The sequence below is a fragment of the Macrobrachium rosenbergii genome, chromosome 24, assembly GCF_040412425.1.
Source record: "Macrobrachium rosenbergii isolate ZJJX-2024 chromosome 24, ASM4041242v1, whole genome shotgun sequence".
Lineage (NCBI taxonomy): Eukaryota > Metazoa > Arthropoda > Malacostraca > Decapoda > Palaemonidae > Macrobrachium > Macrobrachium rosenbergii.
In genome coordinates this window covers 20,151,345-20,175,112 of record NC_089764.1, presented here as the reverse complement: position 1 = coordinate 20,175,112, position 23,768 = coordinate 20,151,345, and the positions used below count along the sequence as shown (strand labels likewise).

At 33.6% G+C, this 23,768-nt stretch overlaps 1 protein-coding gene across 10 annotated transcripts in view; it reads left to right on the top strand.

Annotated features, from left to right (window-relative positions):
- LOC136851902 (uncharacterized) overlaps positions 1-23,768 on the top strand; it is a 633,848-nt gene that overhangs the window by 77,530 nt on the left and 532,550 nt on the right. For all 10 annotated transcript variants that reach the window (XM_067126255.1, XM_067126250.1, XM_067126248.1 and 7 more), the window contains exon 2: positions 19,474-19,501. The gene's annotated coding sequence lies outside the window, so the exon portion shown is untranslated. The remainder of the gene's footprint in view (positions 1-19,473; positions 19,502-23,768) is intronic.

Sequence of the window (23,768 nt, the reverse complement as noted above, 5' to 3'; positions counted from 1 at the left end):
TGGATACGACGTGTTCTTGATTTATATATATATATATATATATATATATATATATATATATATATATATATATATATATATATATATATATATATATATATATATATATATATATATATATATATATATATATATATATATATATATATATATATATATATATATATATATATATATATATCACAGGTTACTAAGTGAAGGATCATTCCATTATTCCTTTTCAAGGTACTTTATTGTTGCTGCGACGTTTCAGGACTAAAGTCCCATTTTCAAGCTATAAAATAGAAGTTAAAAGTTAAAATAATTAAAATAAAAAACCTGCTGATGTCTACTGGTTGATAGAACCCTCTCAAACTCACTATATATATATATATATATATATATATATATATTATATATATATTATATTATATATATATTATATATATATATATATATATATATATATATATATATATATATATATATATATATATATATATATATATATATACATATATACTGAAGCCCAACACTACAATGAAGGCAAGGGAAGCACGCCAACTGGCGTCATTTTCAAGCTACAAAGTATTAATACCTACTTAGTACAATAAAATTAAGTGACAAATATTAGAATACACAATATAAGTTACAATAAAACAATCAGTTGAAAATATGAATAAGGACCAACCGTTGAGTGTGGAGGCAGAGGAAGGACTGACTAAAAAAAATGTAAACAGTTCACAATGGACAAAGAGGTGTAGACGTGGCATGGGTGCTCAGTGAGGGAAGCAGTTTTTTTTATAAACAAAGATTCATTAATTGTTAAAAGCTTATGACTGGAGACTCTGAGAACACTTACCAGTCCCTGTACAGCTCAGGGTCATCTTACGGCCTACCAAAGGCCCACAAAGACAATTTTCCTATCCGCCGTATCTTAGCGTCTAATTATAACGCCAGTTACAAACTGGCAAAATATCTAGTTCCCATGCTTGTCCCCTTGGCTGAAAATTCTTGCAGCCTTAAGAATTCATACTAGTTCAAAAATGCTATTCTCGCTCAGGACTCGGCTCTTGTTATGGTAAGCTACGACGATGTCGAGTCTATTTATGAACGTACCTGTACTACAAACCATTGATGTTGTTTATACATAAGCTTTATTTCCTATAGATGAGTCTCGTTTTAATGGGTTCTGTAAGAACGATTTCAAGAAACATTTAGATTTAGCGGTGCGGGACACCCTTTATATTTTTAATGGTTGTTCTTACTCACAAATTGATGGCATGGCTATGGGCTCTCCATTTGGACCCATCTTCGCCGGTATCTTCATGTGCTAGCTGGAAGAGCACATCAGTGATGCTTGTCCCCTTATTACCATCCACTATTTTTAGAAGTCAGTTTGGCGCCGAGAGGTTTTTAACTGTTATCAATTCATTTCACCCTAATATTAAATTCACGATTGAACACGAGACCAACAACCAGTTACATTTTTTTAGATATTTTAATAACACGATCCTCTCAAGGCTTCGCTGCTTCTGTTTTTAAAAAAAAAAGACATTGATTGGTCTTGGTACAAATTTTTTAGTTTTTGTTCTCTTGATTTTAAGATTAATAAATCCGTATTTACCATGTTTCACAGAACCTTTGCTTTATCCTCTAGTTGGCAAGCTTTCCACAATTAAATCACGTTCTTGCAAAAATACTTTAACAGCAATTGTTTCCCACCAACACATTCTTTAAACACGTCTCCAAATGTTTGAATAATATTTTTGTTCCACGTCATCCTACTCCTCACGTTCCTAAATTACCCTTCTATTCCAGTCTTCCTTTTATTCACGATACAACCTTTTATAAAGAAACTCCGATCTCTAATACCCCGTCATCTCCCTGCCGTGAAAATCAAAATTATACCCACAAACCCATTGAATATCGGTAGCCTTTTCAGCTTCAAAGACCGTTTGGATCCTTTAATGACCTCGTGTGCTATTTATAAGTTTACTTGTCCTCGATGTCGAGGAGCCTATATTGGATCAATACATTGGTTACTTAAGGTCCGAATCGACAGTCACAGAGCTGTCAGCTATAGAACTGGCACTAAACTTTTAAATATCGAATTTTCCAACATAAGGGATCATGGCGATAAATGTAAATATTCCATTCAGTACAAAGACTTTAAGGTTTTGGGCAGAGCCTCTAATCATAAGCTTTTAACAATTAAGGAATCATTGTTATTAAAAAACTGCTTCCCTCACTGAACACCCCTGCCACGTCTACACCTCTTTGTCTCTCGGAGAGCTGTTAATCAGCTCAGTGGTCTGGGAAAAATAAGGTATACTTTTTTTTTGTCTTTCGTGAACTGTTACGTTTTTGGTCAGCCCTTCCTCTGCCTCCACACTCAACGGTTGGTCTTTATTCGTATTTTTAACTGATTGTTTTATTGTAATTTATATTGTGTATTTTAATATTTGTCACTTAATTTTATTGTACTAAGTAGGTATTAATACTTTGTAGCTTGAAAATGACGCCTACTGGTTGGCTTCGAAACGTTGCAACTGAATAAATATGATTTTCTTGACCTGTTGGTGTGCTTCCCCTGCCTTCATTATATATATATATATATATATATATATATATATATATATATATTATATATATATATATATATATATATATATATATATATATATATATATATATATATATATATATATATATATATATATATATATATATATGTGTGTGTGTGTGTGTGTGTGTGTGTGTGTGTGTGTAAAGATAAGTGACATTCAGTCCCTTGTTTTATCGACGCCTAAAGAAATCAGTGACTGAAATGGATACAGAAAAACAACCTAAGGCTCACCAACAAAGGGAGAAAGGGTTACGTAAATTTTGAAGCTTCATAAGACAAGGGAAAGATAAAGAGGAAGTGAACGGTAAGAGTTTTGCAGACGAAGGGAAGAATCGTTTATTTAATCCATTTCTCTGAAGATTACCGAATGCACAAGTGTCAGTGTGAGAAAAAGATTCCTGATGGGTGTTCCGATCCTTTCTGATTGGAGCAAACACTCTTTCCTGGAGAGTAACGGAGCAGTAATCGAAAACTCAGCTGTTGAAAAGACGAAGTGTACTGATCACACTTTTTGTATACGCTTATCACTACAGATCTGAAGCAGAGTAGGGTGAAAAGCAAAGCTCATCTTTACCTGCCTTTGTTCGAATTTTGCGGTAATAAAAAACGCAAAAATAGTCAAAAGGTACAGATGAAAAAGGGTTATAATGGCTATTAAAATTATACATACGTCTGGTAAAAGGTAACAATACGTTCTAGATATTATACAGTTAGACGAAAAAACAATAACCACTAAAGTACTGCGGTACATTAGTGGGCAGGAGGCTACCTCACCTGTAATAGAATATATTTGAATTCTACATCTGCATGGCTGAACGAGTGGAATTTGACCTATTTTTGTATATATAGCGTTGAATCTAATGTATTTGTAAAATATATACAAAACTTATAGCTTTCATCCATCCTTCTGTGTACTCGAACACTAAACTAAAATTGGACACACAAGAGTGGTGAAGAAAGAGCACAAAACATAAACAAAATGAAACTGATAAACTATGTAATTTTGCAAATACATTTCGCCTTGCTAATCAAGTATATCACTGTGGATCCTTCCGTACTTAACTTGGAAGCATGATACTGTATTATATATATATATATATATATATATATATATATATATATATATATATATATATATATATATATATATATATATATAATATATATATATAAATATATGTGAAAATAATATATATAATTTATATATGAATATAATATATATATATATATATTATATATATATATATATATATATATATATATATATAATATATGTATATATATATATATTTATGAAAATAATATATATATTTATATATATATATATATATATATATATATATATATATATTATATATATATATTCGTATATATATATATATATATTTATATATATGTATTATATATATATATATATACAAAATTTATATATGCATATATTTATAGGTATTACGACAGTAAAAAAATTCTTAACATCATTGATTAATACAATGGAAAAGGTGTTTTCGTTACTCATATTTTCAATGCATTTATGATTTTGGCACTTTGCATTGGACATGCTTTTTCCCAATTTCAAACTGGATCCTTATTTCATTGGCTCCATGAACTTTTGTTGAACCTTGCTCTGGAACGTTACTAGTGGAAGTAAGGTGTCCTCTCTGGAAGTCTTTTCTCTGCATCTTGCAATTGGGTACTGTTCTTACAGTTCTTGTAACTTGCCTTGAAAGAGTATTGTCTTTGTTATTCGTTACGTTGTATCTTCTGTATCTCGCCATATGGATTGGTATTTTCTGACGCTCTCCCTGGATACATATTCACTGTATCCTTTGCTTGTGAGGAGTGCTGCCTGGGAAAGAGGATTAACCCACGGTTACTGTGTATGACTACTCACTACGTAAATAACTTGCTAAAACTGTTTCGTTTGTTTAGTACATGCAACATGCACTTTCTCCATGCGATGTTAGACAAGAGTATTTTTCAGTTTTTTTCTCAGTCAGCTATAAAATCTGTACCTGTCCTAACGGACATTTCCATGGGAAATATTTTATCGCACCTCACTTTGGACAAGTAAGCAACATAAGGTAATTTCACTATTATTATTTTGTCTATTCTCTGCTTAAATCTTCAACCCTTAATTTTGATGAACTTTTATTGAAGGTTTAATAGTGTTAATATTTACTGAATGACATATCGATGTCCTCAGTGAATGATACGTATAACATTACCCAGATAGGAGGCATCAGCATTTTGTATGTAAACGTTCACCGCAGGCAAACGGGATTTACTGTTTGCCGAACAAATCTGACCCAGGTAAACAGAGCCTATTTGCCGGAAAAGAGAGGCTTTGGTAAACATAATTTCGCGTACTTATACAGTGTGTGTGTGTCTTGATCTCCTCCATTAGTAGCTGATGTCGTATGGAACATGATTGTGAATGTGTTTATATCTTTTGTATTTAAATGAATATTGCTGAATTTTTTACATACGCGAAGATAGATACTTTACGCAGACTTTCTTCATACGGTCCTACAATAAAACGGCCTTAAAAACCCGAATAAGAACAGATTCAAGTCCACCCCTTCAGGTCACAGGTGGTCTCGGGTATGATAGGAGATTTTAGGTTCCAACAAAGGTTTCCCTTGTGGATATGAAGGCTGAATTCCTAATGAATGAAGAAAACAGCGAAAGAATACCTTGAGTAAGGTTGTAGATCACTGAAATCTATAAAGAGATCTAAAGTGAGAGTGGAGCGACGCGTGCTTGGGACATCGATACATACTTCTCCTCTTCTGTGTTTTCGCCCAGGTTGGAGTACGGAAAAAAGACTGACAATGTTTGCATATTATCTACTGTCTTTGAAATCGTCGGAGCGGAGGCCCAGCCGTTGATAAGTACGTGTGCACTGTGCATCAGAAAACATGTTATTCCGCCTCCGAAATGAAGCCACGCTCTGTTAACGTCGATAGATAATGCAACAGTAGGAGAATGAGGCAGCTGACGAATAGATTGTGCCACGCTGATAACAAGGAACAGGAATTCCGGGACTGATTAGAATCTGGAATTCAATCAGGAGTCATGTATACGGCATGTGCTTCATTTAATGTTTCGTCGACGAAAAGGAATCATAGTGACCGAATCACAGGTTCGTTTCCTTGTTTCCTACTTCAAGGAATTTCGATACAATCGTGAGACATTTTCCCACAGGTAAATTGCCATAATCTGAAAGGCGGAGTTATTACACTGAAATCGTGAGACATTTTCCCACAGGTAAATTGCCATAATCTGAAAGGCGGAGTTATTACACTGTATACAGTGTATGTTTATAGAACTAAGTCACACCCATTCAGCCCGCATTTGGAGCAACTGTGTGTATAAACTTGTCTTTAAATTATCGGACCTAGATTTAGTAATCCTTACGTCCTCAAAATAGACCACACCAATTATATCACCGGTGACCTTTCAAGGTATTTACATCTTAAGACTCTAGATTAATCAGCCCGTCAATTCCACATTCTCTCTCTCTCTCTCTCTCTCTCTCTCTCTCTCTCTCTCTCTCTCTCTCTCTTAACCGGGCATTAACAGTTGCATATAGAGATTCTTAGAAGAAAAAATCGAGGATTACTGATAGTAAACAGTGAACCCTGGACTTTATTGTCTAGCAAGTTCTTATGTGCTTGCATATAAATATAGTCATATTCTAAGGTAGAGGCGTGTGTCATGAATGGTTGTGGACCCTTTGGAGGGAGGAAGTGCCCTAAATGGCAGATGAGGCACATCTGGGAGGCCAGTAACAACCACAGTTTTGTGAGAAAATGGGATATTAAAATAATAATATTCTCGCCAATTCATGAAGTGTAAAAATCGTGAGGTAATGATTGGGTAGATGACGTTTGTAGTTTTATACCCTGTGCTTTTATTACAAAAGAAAGGAAGAAACTGAATAAAAAGTCTTTGGGGTCACTGAATGTGTGTGGAAGGGATGCTTAAGGGCAAAAAATGTATGACAGTTGATTTGTTTTAAGGAGAGAAAGATGGATGCTAAAGCTCTTAGTTATACTAGGGAAGAACTTGAAGGCCTAAGATAAACAAAGAGAACAACTGTGTGCTTGGGCTAGCTAACAAGTGTAGAGTTAGGAAGAGTTGAGCTTGTGGTGTCAGGAAGACGCTGGGAATAGGGTAGAAGGTGACACTGTAAATTTAAAAATGGTTGTGAACATATATATTCAACTAAGATGTTGATATATACCTGAAAATAGTTCATGATTGGACTGATAGAAATGCAGCGTCGACAATATTGAAGATAAGTTTTTGAAAACATTTAAGAGTTTATGATAGAAACGATGAGTTTTAGAATAAGTAGAAAAGAGTGATTGGTGTGTTGCAAAGGTTGAGTGTGTTATAAATCCTTATCTCCATGGCTATTTATAATCTTTGTGAATGGAATCATTCAGGAAATTAGAGAGAGGGCATTAAACAGATGCGCAAAATTTGGGATAAGAAAATGTGTGAACATTTTACTGTGGAATGGGCAATGCTGACTGAGAAAAAGTAAAAAAGAAAACTACAGAAAAAATGTGAGAATTTGAAAGTTTTTCAAAAACAGAAAGTTGACAGTAAATGTGAGAAAGAGTTTATGAGGGCAGATTGAAACAAGGAAGATGCAGCAATGAATGTTAATGCGGACGGTGGAAGAATGCATTTGTGATGAGAGGGCTAAAGAATCACAGAATCGATAGAGTAAGGAAGGTAATAAGGTATGTGAAAATATATATTGGTCGAAAATTCATTGTGTATAGAAAATAGGTTGGGGTGCGTGAAGTGACTGCTGAACCAATTCCTTATTGTGGAATTAAATCGTGTGCCTAAAACGTAAATAGAAGAAAAAATAGAAAACCCTTTGAGGTCAACTTTTTACTTTGTATGTGTGATATTGAGGAATTAAAGGTGAGAGAAAGGCAGATACACAGAAGTAGTAAAATGCTTATTGTATGTGAAAGGATGGCTCGGAATGGTTTGAGATGCTTCACTCATGTGTAAAGAGTTCAGTCACGTGGAAATAACAAACGCAGAATGATTGGTGGAATGTGAGTATATGATTCAGAGTTGTTAGGAGGAGGAAGGAGAAGAAAAGAAAGCATTAGATAACTAGAGCAGAAGAGTTAAAGAAAAGGAATGGCCTCGATATACAGCAAATAGAAGGGTGCATGCAAATTATAAGCAAACAGTTTCATTACTGATAAGACGTTTGTGTAGAGCGTTTAATGGTAATGTTGTTAAAATTTTCTGTGCTGGCGGTTTTACCCACGGTTCAGCTAGCAAAATATGGCTATGATATTACTTATTTTCTTTCGAGTTACTTCCTGTTAGGAAAAAATGGCTATATACATGTGTATATATATATATATATATATATATATATATATATATATATATATATATATATATACTAAATAAGTATTATACATATAAGTCTATATATATATATATATATATATATATATATATATATATATATATATATATATATATATATATATATATATATATATATATATATATATTTAATGAGTTTATATTAAACCAAACCAGTTGACATGTCTCCCTCAAGAAATTTAAAGTATGCTTCCATGGTTTTCTGAGCTGATATACTTACATACATACATATATGTTAAATATACATACATACAGTATAAATATATATATACACATATATATATATATATATATATATATATATATATATATATATATATATATATATATATATATATATATATATATATATATATATATATAATCACAGTAGTTCGCACTACCATATTTGACAAATCCAAGTAGTATGTAAATTTATAAAAAAAAGGTCAGCGTTTGGAAGGAAAATGTTTATTTTTGTTCTGAGAACGATAGTAGCTTTTGTGTGCGTTTTCCCGAAGTAGAAATATGTAGTGAAATAGAGGTCTCCGCTAATTTCCCCGCGGAATTGTTAGTTACAAATGCATTAGCAGTGTTCCTGTCATTTACCTTAAAACATCTGGGTACGCAAGGGGTAGGTGATGAGTGGTATACGATAGGGGTGATTTGAAAAATATGTTTATATAATATTCCTTCATCTCCTCAAATTGTCCCTCACATTGCTCCTCTTATGAATATAATGTTAACGCCAAGTTTCAGCAAAATAAATTTAAAGGTAAAATTTCTGGTATGTAATGAGGTAAATATGCTTCTTGATATCCATATAATATAATTAAGCACATTTTTCGACTTATGACTCTCTCTCTCTCTCTCTCTCTCTCTCTCTCTCTCTCTCTCTCTCTCTCTCTCTCTCTCTCTCTCTCTCTCTGTCTAATCTGTAAATCATGTACTGTCTGTCTGAGTGTCTGTCTCTCATGAAAGCTCTGCACTTTCATTTCCTCAAATAAATAAGTTCCCTCTCTATCCCAGTACTTTTCCCTATTGGTCTATACATATCTGAAGTGTGCCTCCTAACGCACAAACATCACTCAAGGAAGAACATGAAACAGAAAAAGACCCCTTACTTCAATTACACCGAACACGCCACTCGAAAACGAAATACGGTTCAGTAACATTACCCATGCAAGCTGATCCATCATCTGATCCGGATACTGGAGATACGTAGGGCGCTTCCGTATGGAACAGATAAAGTCGGATGCTCGCGAATGGGTGAGATATGTTTGGCTTCGTCATGTCCGGTTAAGTGAGATGTGTACCATCCGTTCGGCGATATGTCAGCAGGACGAGTATCGAGCCGGTTGTGTTGTATCAAATATTGGAGCCATTATGGCGGGCTGTGTGCGAATAGGGTACGTTTGTATTTGTTTTTTTTTTATTAAATAATGATGGCATTGTTTGTGAAAGCGAGTAGAAGGAAAGCGTTTAAAAAGCCAACTAGAGGAGAAAATAAGGCAATTCTTTTTGCTCTGCATGTTATTAAAGATGATATATCCAATTTAGAAACTTTGCATTTGCATTATATGTAGGCAACGTGACATGGAGTCATTGTTTTAATATGTGAACGGGACAATTACAGTTTATTTTCTCCTGTTTCCGAACTATTCTGCAAAACAAAGAAAATTTATCAAAAAATACCAAGTGATATAATGAGAGATGCCAAAAAAATTCCTCACCTTAAATCAGTAAGTCTGAGATTGCCAATTCCAGCGCCCCCCTCTCCCCCCCAAAAAAAAATATTTAGAAAAAGAATTAATCTTGAGAAAACGTGGCTGTCTCAAACAAAACAATAGGACAGTACTTTAGAGCTTCATTTCCATGGCTTGATAACTGAGCCGATAATTTGTTTCCAACTGAGTGTGTGTATGCCTGTACTTGTGTGACAGAGAAAAGCGTCATTTTATGAAGAACCATTGTGTTCTACTAGAAATAGTGACGTTTAATTTTGGATCATTCACTATTTACATCAGAGTGATTCATCTTTACAAATAGCCAGTTGTAGGATTAATGATATCCCCATTCATTCTCTCTCTCTCTCTCTCTCTCTCTCTCTCTCTCTCTCTCTCTCATATATATACATACATACATATATATATATATATATATATATATATATATATATATGTTAATATACAGTATATATATATATATATATATATTTATATATATATATATATATATATATATATATATATAAATAAATGTGTGAATGTTGCAGTGATCGATGTTTTGTCATTTTCGGAAGACATCCCTGTTATGGGTTTATATATATATATATATATATATATATATATATATATATATATATATATATATATATATATACATAAATATATATATATACATATATATATATACATATATATATATATATATATATATATATATATATACATATATATATATATATATATATATATATATATATATATATATATATATATATATATATATATATATATATATATATATATATATATATATATTATAACCCATAACAGGGATGTTTTTTGAAAAAAGGACAAAACTTCGATCACTGCAACATTCACACATTTATCAAAACTCATTTTCATTTAAAGGGGTCTCTCCAAAAAGAAAGCTAAGCTTGATTCCTTTGCAGTATGGTGATGAGAGATTTGCTAAGGCTTCACATGCATTTTGTTTTACTGTCAGTTTGTTAATGTTCTTATAATTTGCTTACATTAATTCAGTCATAAATATTGAGTTAAAGTGCCTACAATTTACACATTTTCCCCATTTAAATATATGTCACAGTCAAGTATGTATTCCTCAGCTTTTTATTTACGTCCTTTCGTTTATATCATTCATAAAAAGAAAATCTTTACGAATGTAGACATCCATAAAAATAAAACAGAACTAAAAATTGCTTTGTATTTCATCATGCGCTGAAATATTCGCATTGAAATTGAGAAACAGTAGGAAAAAAAAGTACACTCAAAGTCAAATAAAAAAAGGGTAATTTGGATTATTAATTGGAAGCTTTGAAGATGAGAGACAAAAGGTGTTGGTACGAAAAGTTTTGTATCTTTGTGACTGGTGAATATGGATATAGTAATATTCTTCACTTAGTGAAATTTTTACAAACATTTCCATTGGCTGCCCGGTTACTGCAGTTAGCATTCTCATGTTCGGAATTCTTGCATTTTGCTTTAAGGTTAGATCGTTAAACTTCCCTGGCTAAATGGTTAGTAACAAAATCGTGCTTGGCTTATTTCGCATATGATTACCATAATATTACTTGTTTTGTTTTACCTTTTATACATGAGAAATTCCTTGCTCTCGAACTTAATCTAAGCACATTTTACTCTTTTTGTTCCCCTGATAAGACATGTAACTGTAATAACTAATTTTAGTCCATTGTCATTCTTTCGTGACGTTTATTAATACAGAAGTCTTAGGGTTCATAAAGTTTACATTTCATACAATAATGTTCCTTATATGATTTTTTTTTATGACATTCATAGGACTGCTAATATCAGATATTCATTGCCTTTTTACGCGATACAGTTGAATTTCATTCAGACGATTGGTGAGGGGTCAGACTGGGGCTACAGTAATTGGTAAATGGTTTACTCACTTGTGAAGAATCTTTGATCTACACTGTACTTTTAAGTGTAGCAAGGTGACTCCTGGGAGCAAAGTGATCATGAGCCTTTTGTATCCGATATACAAATATTTGTTCCTCTGTGGCCTTAAACAACAATCTTACTTTATTTTTGGCCTTAATCATATTCTCTTATCTTCATTGGTCGGTTGATTTCCCGTCCTTTCAAAAAAAAAAAAAAAAAAAAAAAAAAAAAAAAAAAAAAAAAAAAAAAAAACTTTCTTTTTCAAAATTCAAACAGATTTACCACTTCTTTGTATTCACGTCTTAGTTTCATAGTGACGTACGTCTATTTAAAGAAAATTAATTCCCTAAACGTATTGTAGACGGTCCCTAAATTTTATGTGCAATTTATTTGCAAAATAGATTATCAGCGTTATGCAGCAATATGTCAACAAACTAATATCTTATGTAAAGTTTTAAGCGAATGTTCAGTGGCACAAGTACCCAGGGTTATGTCCAACCACCTTTTCTTGGGCATCTGTTTGTGGGGTGTGCGTGCTACAAAAAAATAAGATTAAACTTAACATCGATCCCTACTGTATTTTCTCTGTGCATCACATCCGCTGAATAACACATGAGCGTCATTAAAGTTTAAACAGGGTTTCTTATACTTACAGACATCATATGCAAATGGGCGTATAAAACTCTTACCCAAGAGAGGCACGGACATTGTCATTTACATAAAAGTGTGTGTGATAAAGGACTTGGAGACATTGGACGTATGTGTAAACATACGCTGTCTCTTGTTCACGAAACCCACGACATGGAGAGGACACCTTGCCTTGGCAGCCCTTGTCATTAATTACTATAAAAAGAAACGTCTTTGGCAGCTGATCAAATAAGGTGCTTCGCTTGCTAGATGTTCCTTATTCATATGAATGAAAAGTGACTCTTTTTTTTCAGTAGTTACCCATGCTTTGTCAGCTACTTTTTATTCTAATTTTGTCGTTAGTTACGAAGAGAATTTTGAATGTTTGGGTTTTAGATGTAATAGAATAATAGTAGTTTTTAAACAAAATTTTAAGAGGAAAAGGAACACAGGAGCGAATGCATATTTCGAGCAAGAGAGTTAAGCTCTAGCTCCTCATTTCCCCGAGGGCATCTTTCTCCACTATGATGTTTGTATGTACTGTATATACAGTACATATTCAGTAATATATATATATATATATATATATATATATATATATATATATATATATATATATATATATATATATATATATATATATATATATATATATATATATATATATATATATATATATATATATATATATATATATATATATATATATATATATATATATATATATATATATATATATATTTATTTGTTGCGGGCGATCGCCGTTGTGGCATTGAATTCTTTGATGCAGACTTTTTCATATTTCCTGACTTAGGTTTTTAATACTTCTTCAAAGTTCTGGATAAGTAGACAGAGTCGCGGTGTGTTTTCCATTTATTTAAAATTGCTACGGACCGTTTCGCCTGAATCTCAGGCTTTTTCAAGCAGAACTAATACATCGAGATTCCCCCTCTCTGTTTATACCAAGCCATCGGCTGTAGGCGGATTATGGGAGTTGTTAAAGTTTTTATTTACTATGTTATTTTACAATATATTAGTATATGATGCTATAAGTATTAGTTTTACGTTCTATTTCTATTTCTTATGTTTCTTAAGAAATTATCCATTTCTTCGGTTGTGGCATTAGGATGATTTGGGTGTGTGGCTCTTCTCCGGGGGTGACCTTGACCCCGGTTTCTGGACCGTGCAGAGGGTAAACATCTTTTGGCTTCCAACTGTGTGTTTCAACTGGGCTTATTTCTGACTACGCACACTGCTTCTGTGATTATTATGTCTCAATATGAATTGCATCTGTATTTTATTTCAGTGTTGTCTATCAAGTCTTGTTGCAATGGTTTCTTGTCGTGTTTGTCTGTACGTGTTGGAAGATGGCTCCTGCGTTTCTGTGTGCAAGTAATCTTCGTCTGAGGGTAGTGGATGTTCTGCCAATCTAATTTCCTCTGGAAGGACTACATTCCTCCCTGGGGCAAATAAATTCATAAACTACATTAGTAGTCATCTCGTGTGTGGATGTGCATGTGCTATTTCTCATTATCAGTGATGCCAGTAAGCGGGGTTTGCAGTATACCCGTATGTTTATGTCGGTATAAGGGGCTCGTGGTTTGACGTTCTTCCTAAAATCTTCTTGATAATGTTGCTGATGCTGTTATATTCGCAGTTGAAGTTAGTTTGGTAGTATATTGTTATCTGTTGTCCTGTCTTCTGGTCGTGTTGGTCTGTGGTGGTGTCTTGCTTGTAATGTCTGTCAAAAAACTTGCGTATTTCTGGTTGTATCTTGTTGCCTTTAAATCCGTTGTTAGTGAGTAGCTGTTGCATTATGTCTAGTTCCAGGTGTGCCGTCTCCCATTGTGGTGCAATGGGCGATGGCCCGCCGTACATATGAACGGATTACAGACCGTTTATAGGCCCCAGGGCATTCACCTCTGGTGTTCAGGCAGCGCCCGATGTTGGTAGCCTTTGTGTATACCTGTATACCTGTGTGTTATGTTTGTTGGTTTTGTTGTTTACTAGTACATCTGAAAATGGAAGTTTCTGGTCTAAGCTGTGTTCTGTGGTGAAGTTTAGTACGGATTTTTCTGTGAAGATGTCTTTTAAAGTCTGAATATCTTGTCTGTTGTTTGTTGCCATGAAAATGTCGTCGATGTATCTTGTATAGATTTCTGGTTTCTCATGGTTGTTAAAAACAGTGTCCTGTAAATTTGCCATATATGTGTTCGCCATTAGAACGGCCAGGGGAGAACCCATGGCTACACCATCAATTTGTCAGTATAATTCTCCTTTGTGTGAGTAAAAAGGTGCTTCTTTTGTACATGATTCAAGCATCCATCTTATGGCCTTCTCTTGGGTTTGTGGTGGGGTTTGTTGTGACCAGTACATGTGGTTAAGGATTATGTATATCGTGGTGTCTACGGATACATTAGTGCAAAGGCTTTCGACGTCCATGGATGCGATTTCTTCAGTTGTGTGTTTGGTTTTTAGGACGTCTATGAGTTCTGTTGCTGATCTTAGCGTGTATTTCATCGGTATGTACGGGGTAATTATGTCGTTCAGGGTCTTGGCAATTTTGCAGGTGGGGACGTGACCTGTGATATGATTGGTCTAAGTGGGTTTTTGTTTTCATGTGTCTTTACTGTGCCATAGCAATATCCAGGGTTAAAGTCTCCCACGATGTTCGGGAAAATGTTTTTATGGCATTGTGCATTAGCCTCCTTTGCTAATCTTTCCATTTTTCTTCAACTGGTCTGTAGGGTCTTTGTGGAGTTTAATGAATTTCGTGGTGTCGTTTAATATGTTGTCCATCTTCTCGTCGTATTCTTGTCTGTACATTACCACGTATATAGCTGTTTTGTCACCTTTGCGTATAATTATGCTTTCGTTGTTGTTAAGTTCCTTAGCAGCTTCCTTTAAACTCGTCGCTAATATCTTGCTTTTGGCTGTGTCCTCTTGTCTTGCTGGCCTCTCCCAGTAGCTCTTCAGTGCACCCGTCTTTCATGTCGATTTTGCCCTCGTGTTCCAGTTGTTGCAAATTGTCCATCAGTTTTTCTATGTTTAGTGGTTTTTCCTGTTTATCTGTGCTTCCAATGTAATGGCAGCTTAATCCGTAGTTTAAGAATTCTTTTTGGTCGTCGGTGAGTTCTCTTTCTGTCAAGTTGGTATAGCTGTCTTCTTGCTGTTCATTCCTCACTCTCCCACCATATAAGTTGTGTAGTTTCTTCGAGTGTCTAGTGCCTAAGATTGCCTCATGTCGTCCTGTTTCCGTCCTAATGTCACACACACACACACACACACACACACACACACACACATATATATATATATATATATATATATATATATATATATATATATATATATATATATATATATGTGTGTATATGTATATTTACATTTGCTGTATGTATGATGAAGTGGCTGCATTTGGCCATTATTTACGAAACTGATACAAACACACCTACGCACACATTGAAAAATTCCATCTACGTCTACTCAAGACATTATGCACGGAAGCTGAAAGGTTCCCGAGATAGATTCTATTCACGGTGGTATTTACGTGTATAGGTTCACATGTATACCAGGACAATAGTGTTGTTGTGAACTGGAACGTTAATAATGTTAAGCTGAGGGCGTGAAGCGACGGTTCTACGAAAACAGACAAAAGGGGAATGTGATGGAAGGTAGTGAACGTCTGTGGATCGAAGTCAATGTATGGGAAGCGAATAACATCATAGGCTTAGATTTTGTCTTCTGTGAGTTTAATAAGTATAGTTAATGAGCTCCGTTGTTTGCTTCTGATTTTGCCTTGATAACCAACACGCCATAGCAAGTAGAGCGAATAAAAAATTAAACCTACATACAGAACACAAGTAGAATGAAAGTATCTGTATAAAGATTTTTGTCATTGTGTGGTGTTGATGTTAAGAAAATCAACTTATTTTCATGGCATGTTCCTGTGGTTAGTTAATCTATACCGTTCTCTCTTGGAATGCGGAACTAAAATTTCCTAAATTTCCATTATGACTCACATGAAGTTGGCCATTATTTAAAATGAGAAAATCCAGTTAAACTCTTCTTGCACGGACTTGGGTTGATTTGGGCTGTCATACCTGTCAAAATTCTTTTTGCCATGAAAATAATAACGCCGGTTACAACATAAATGGTATTTCAAATTTGACTGGAGATAATTCGAAAACCTCATTCAGTCCGAAGTCGAGACTGTTCTTCCTAGATTTCTCTGTTCTGTTTTTTTTTTTCCACGAAACTCAAAGCTGCTATTAAAAAAAAAAAATGTTAATAAAAGATAACGCTTTACTGAGGTTATTATGGGTTGCATTTTTGAAGATACTGGTAGGAATGCTTTATTCGTATATGATAATTGAATTATTTTTACTTTATTTCACAGGGTTGAGGATAATTTAATCTAGTTGACGTTCTGACTCTCTCTCTCTCTCTCTCTCTCTCTCTCTCTCTCTCTCTCTCTCTCTCTCTCTCTCTCTCTCTCAGACATCACATGTGTCATTTACTAATATTTCACTTCTTTGTGAGAAGAATTCAAATTGTTTACGACCCGCAAAAGCACATATGATGCTGGCGTTGGATTTGGACCTGCTGACCATAGGTTGAGCAACTTTTCTTGTAGCTTGTCCTGAGATTTACTCCTAAAGCGCACGGAATTAAGTGTAAAAGAAATTATAACTTGTGCCGAGAGAGTTTTAATAATTTTCCACGGTTACTTGAGTGCACTACTATCTCGTAAAGATGGATACAAAACATACACGGATATTACAGATTTTCTGCGTACCAGAGCAAGGCTGAGGTTGTGCCTTCAAATGGCGGACAACGAATCATTTCATTGCCTTTTAATAAAATATTCCCCATACCAAAATGGAAATAAAGGATTCAAGGAAAATCTCTTGGGTGGGTCTGGTACCGAACAATCGTAACCAAATCGGCTGCAACATTGGACTCCTGCAAATTGACAAGATGCCACTGCACTTTGCCGCCCGAGAACAGGCCACGCTCGGGTGCCCAGTCCAAGCCATTGCGTCAGGATTGTTTGGTCGGCCCTGCTATATGGCACTTGTTGGTAGAGAGAGTCCTTGTCTTGGTGGCTTGAGAGCTTGTTCCCTTTTCAAGTGCCCGAATGAGGAGGGTGATTATCCTGAACAGAGAATTCAGAGGGGATGCCGTTTTCCAATCGAGCAACATTTAGGAAGCTGGTTAATTTTTACTATTTTATTTTCCAAGGATTATTATTAAACGTTAGACGATGCCAATGTGGCTATGTAAGAAGTAAATTAATATTATTATGCAGGGAAAACGCGTATCAAGATTTATTTATTTCATCCAAATAAGTTGTAGAAAGTATTGTGTAGTCACGTCGAAACCATAGTTTTCGGGAAATTATTTAGAGAATTAAACCGATGTAGCAATATCCTGATATTATAGCGCCATAACACTTGGTAATCGAATACAGACCAAAATATATGCCATTCTTTTTACAAAAATATTTAGATAAATATAATTATTTAGAAATAATTAATTGAAATAAAAAAGCCATATCAAAAACACACATTTTGATACTAATTTTTTTCCGGATTTTTGTTAAATTCCAAAAATGCAAATTTTGATGCAAAATGTTTTTCCTGTTTGAATTTATTTTCCATTTCCGTTCAATATTATAGATACATTTGTAAATTTTGTAGCATTTCTGACAAAATGAAATGACATTAAGATTTTAACCAATGTAACCCGTTTTTCTTACCACCTATATTCGTGACACACGGATTTTTCGAAGGAAATTACGATGTCATAAATTTTATGTCTAAAGTAGCGTAGTGCTGATGGAAATCTGTAAACATATAGCCAATAGCGGTCTTGAAAAGACCTGGGTTATAATGGGTAGAAGTAATTTATTTATTTTCGTAGCATAAAACTGATAAAATCTAGGGATTATTATTATTATTATTATTATTATTATTATTATTATTATTTATTATTATTATTATTATTATTTCATTTTTTTATATATATGTATAGTCACATATACTGAAAGACGCTGCCTTGAAATAGCAAGATTCCCAGGAACTGATATCTAAGATGAAAAAAGATGGGACAAACTCAAGGCGCGAAGTCTATTAAAATCGAATAATTGTTGTAATTGAAAAAAACAAATTTTAACGCAAAGAATATTCTGTTCGCTATTCTTACTTGAATCATTATTTCAACGATTTTTCTCCTCGCTTTTTCCACAAATCAAAATTTACGAGAGATTTCTGGAGATACTTTTGTAGAATCCTCCTATACTTATTTCCTTTACGAAATCAAGTAACTTTGTATAGGTTAGTTATATTATTGATTATTCAGAAATTAGGAATTGCTATATACTGTAGAATATCCGTCAGTCCTATTCATCTAAAAAGCAGAATTTGACCGTTGCAACTTATCATAATCATTACATCTTCCTCTCTCAACCCAGGCCCCTAAATAATTAGTCCATTCACGTAACCGACTTTCCCAGAACGGCATCGTCCTTCACTCACTGGTCCTTCCTATGCCATTCGATGAGAACATCCTTATCCCATCCTTAAGGCCTGCTCAAGTCATCCAAGGCTTTATTTTACATACACAAGTACCCTTATCAAACCAACCTACCTTGTCGCTTTAGCCTTGAGGATACGTAAGATATATCTGGGATTCTTCTTTACAATTTCCGTCTTCTCTCTTCAAAGGTTAAACTTTAATGTCTTCACTCGCAGCTTTCTATAGCAAAAGGAACACTTTTAATTCATAACTGTCATTCAGCCGTTATTGTACAATATCATATGAATCAAAACGATGTTATTCATTACTTATGACGTGAATTGTTTTGGTGCATCCTGTGGTTTGTGCGTTTAATACATACAGTAATGTAATTTATGTTACTGTCTTGTTCAGTATAAAAAGAAATATTCATAAACTGTTTGAATTAATGAGACAAAGGTGTTAAAAGGAGATTTTGTACAACACGAATGTATGACGTTGTAAGCATAAAGGAAATTTAAGGATAGTTATATTTATGTTTACAGACTATCACAGGTACTCATACTGATGCAAAATTACTCATGTATAAATACGCGCATTTCCTGCTGTTAATTTACTTACATTTAACACTTGTTTATATGTTCTTTTTTTCTTTTACAGGTAGCCAGATGTTTATATAATCATCCAGGTATGTAAATACTTTTTGTCTTATATATCTATAAACTATAGTTTGTTAAAAAACTAAAGAATGATTTATTGTTGACAGTATAGGGTTGGTTTGCAAGATGGTTTAGTTTTGCATTGTTAATTTCATTTTCGGACTATAACGCGGAATTTGTTTTCTGTTATCCTAAACATTGAATTTATTCAGGTCTCTATATCTTATATCTTTATTTCTGTTTACTGGGAGACAAGTTTGAAAATACACAAACAAAATATTTTTGTTTACTATCCAGTCATAACTTAAGATCTTAGACCTCCATTTAATCCGGCGCTGCTGTATCAAAATTAAAGCCCTTTTACTTGGTCAACTTTTTTTTTTTTTGCGCTTATTTTTATCCACCGTGTATAGTTAGTACGTTTTTCCCTAATTACCATAACTTGAAGCTTATCAAAAAAGGATTTTTTTCCTGCATTTACACGAGACCCTTAATCCCTTACAATTACCCGACACCTGGTCACCGTAATATTTGATATGATCTGCGATTAATTTACTGATATTTACTCGTTATATTTAGATGGAGACAACAGTTATTTTTGAAATTACAAGTAATATGAGCAAAGGAGGCAACGACACTTAGAAATATATAAAAAAATACAAAACTTGACTCAGTGTAAAGGAGCATGGGACACTTAAATAAGGCGAGAAGAGAAAATCGAGTGTTATCTTTGAAGAAGTCATCTTTGGTTTTAAATTTGTTTTCAAACTTGTTTTATACCTGATTTATATTTAGAATCTAATTATATTAGTTTAGCCAAGTGTCTTGTTAGACAGGGGTTGCTAATTATTAGATTAGTACGACTCTGTTGGTATGGAGTGCCACTAACCTTACTATTTCATGTTTTATACGATCGAAGACATATTATGTGAGATTATACTGATAAAGATAGAAATTAGTTTTCCATTTTATTTAAATTAGGATCACAAAAAATAAGATTTGTTCAAAACAAAAGTATTTTCCTTACTTGATGAGCAAATGAAAGGCTACCGTACCTTATTATTATAATGTACAAACATAAATAATTACTTATTATTGGTTAACTGGGATCATTAACATAAGAGCCCTCTGAAATCTTGGTTTTTTAATAGAAGCCATTATTAGTAAAATAAAATCTTTCCTGATTTTATAGCTTATTTATTTTTAGGAGAAAATCAATGAAAGCCTTTAAACATTTCGGTCTGAAAATTTTGAGAAATAAAAAGCAGCTTGTCTGCCCTCTCCAGGTTAATTATAAAAACCTCTGATTTTTACAGTTCTTGTCTTGACCGGAAGAACATTAAGTTTGTTGATCGGAAGTACTTCCTGTAGGGTATAAGGCAATGGAACGGTAGATGCTGCGTCCACTAATGTTTCTGGACTTTACTGGTTTGCTTATTTTGTTATTCTGATGGCTTTGTGCATATGTTCTGAATATTAGATAGTGAAAACTCAAGATATGAACCATGCACTTATTTTGCCTCGAATGTAAAATGCGTATTTAACATTCAGCCAGCGAAAATATTCAAAACAGTCTGGTTATTTTTAAGCTGGATAGCCAATAAAGAGTGGCAAACGCCAACGGCATATACGCTACTCAGAAGTTCGGAGGCAGCAGGAGCGTATGGTTATTGACATAATCCCAATATTCAACCTTTTTCACATACATAAACATATATATACATATATATATATATATATTATATATATATATATATATATATATATATATATATATATATATATATATACACATATATATATATATATATATGTGTGTGTGTGTAAATATGTAATTGTAATAGCCACAATGTCCTCGTATCTGGTAATAAGTGACAAGTAGATTCTATATGTACTTTACTTCTTTGAGTTAAGAAGATTGTCTGCCTTTTAGTTTATGGTAGTGTATTAAATTCAGTTTCTCTTTACAGTTTCTATATTCTAACTTTAGTTTGTTTAGAAGATATTATTTCTGCTGTTTTCTATGAATTAAATTTTTGTGCCCTAATAATTTTGCGCGCGCACCATAGTCTTTCCGTACGACTTCAGTGTATGAAAATTTTTCCTCCCCTTTCCGCAGAATTTGCAACTCAATTACCTTATTTAAAACCTACGGCCAAAAGTTAACCTTTCTTACATTTTTTTTCAAGCAGGGTCATCTAGGAACTTTGCACATTTTTTCCTGTGCACAGAACTCGTGTTTTTTTTTTTTCTTACCGTTCACATTACTCTGCAGCAGAACTGACGCCATTGTTATCATCCACAAAGATAATGCTCTTTTTTTCCCATTTCCTTTAGTGGAGGGAGTCTGTTACACTTTATAGGCGCCCAGTGATTCTGTCTCCGGAAAAAAAAAAAATGATATGACGGATCCAGATCATAATTAATTAGACTTTATGATATGCTACTGACAAGTGAAATATTACACTTATTGAAGTGCTGTTTATAAAGAAAGGTCATATTTTGCCTTTTGTTGGGTGGAAAGGTTTTATAATGAAAAATTGAAATAATTGAGTACCCTACGAATCTCGTTTATTATATATTTTTGAAATCACACAATGATAAATATATAGTTACAGTACAATTTCTGCTATATTCGGTGATCAGCGGAACCTAATATACAGGTCAGTTAACCATATTGCAATGGAATTGCCACTAGTTACGCGTTGGTAAATCATTTAATGAATATTATGTAATTGACTCTCTTTGCCTCAGTAGAAATAAAAACCGGACATTCCCGTTCCAACCTTTTCGTTATGAACACATTTATATTAGTGATTAGAGAATTAATCGAACCTGTAATTGGACCAGTTAATCGAAATGATTTCAAATCGGGATATCTTTCGTTTCTGTAATTAATTTTACTTTTGTTTGGGAACTGTTGCACGGTCACGAGGGTCCTGACCCTTCGGGAAGTCTTATGAAATGGTGTTGGAAAATGGCTGCCTCCAGATAGAATCGAACTTTGCTGAAAGAGGAATCTTATTATTATTATTATTATTATTATTATTATTATTATTATTATTATTATTATTATTATTGGTACTGTTTCAATTGATATAGATATTTATGTAATAAAAAAAAACAGATGTTTAACTGAGTAAGCAGAGTATGAATATTTGTTTCAAACATAAGATGTTGCTGATCAGAATATGAGTGAAAAGAGATTTAAAAAGTGCCTTGATAATACCTGTGCCTCTTTGTTTTAAATATGTTCGACCTTATTCGACAACTGGGAGACTCGATGAAGTCGAAACGCTGACAACGTAGAAAGAAAATGGAAGATATAAAGTGAAAAGAGAGAAATTATCAACGATAGAATATGAGCGATGAAACAGCAAAAACATTTCAAACAATAATCAGAGTGTTGTTTATCACGTGCATCTTTGACACACGTTAATGACCTCTGTCCATCATCCACAACCCGGGAAATTGAAAATCATCGACTGAACATTTTTGAACACCGCTACCCTTTGATGTCGGAAATAAAATAACTGATGAACTAAACAATGTGTCATTTCAATAATGACGTGACTCCAGTCACCCTAGCTTTTGGACTGGCTGTTTACTAATGTGTTTAATGGAATTCTCTCTCTCTCTCTCTCTCTCTCTCTCTCTCTCTCTCTCTCATATTTATTTCAGTCAACGGGTAAAAATACATAACACAACTTTCTACGTAAACGCATTCCTACAGGCTGACAGTGGCCGATTCAGCAAAATATACAGACGCATACTTGAAATGCTTATTTCAGTGAATGGAAGGCGAGAAACCATCCATCGGGGCGACTACCCTGGTGGCTTTGTTCCTTTGCCATCAATTCCGGCCTGAGAACAATGGGGTGAACCCAAGGAACGGCGAGAAAAAGAGAAAGAGGAGGAAAGGCACCTTGTTTTGTTTGCCTAAGAGATGTTTCATTAACACGGGAGGGAAATGTGACGGAAGGCAGAGCCCGGGTGTTGCTGTGTAAACAATGATAGAGACTCGTAGAGGCATATAATCAATTCGTTTAATCCTTAGGCAGTGGCTGTTTAGGCGTAGATTGCAACTATAACTGTCGTTTGGTACATATACAGTATGTATATATTATACACATATATATGTATGTATGTATGTATGTATGTATATATGTATATATATATATATATATATATATATATATATATATATATATATATATATATATATATATATATATATATATATACTATATTTTTATATTACATAAAAGTGAATGTTTGTATATTTGTTTGTCCACT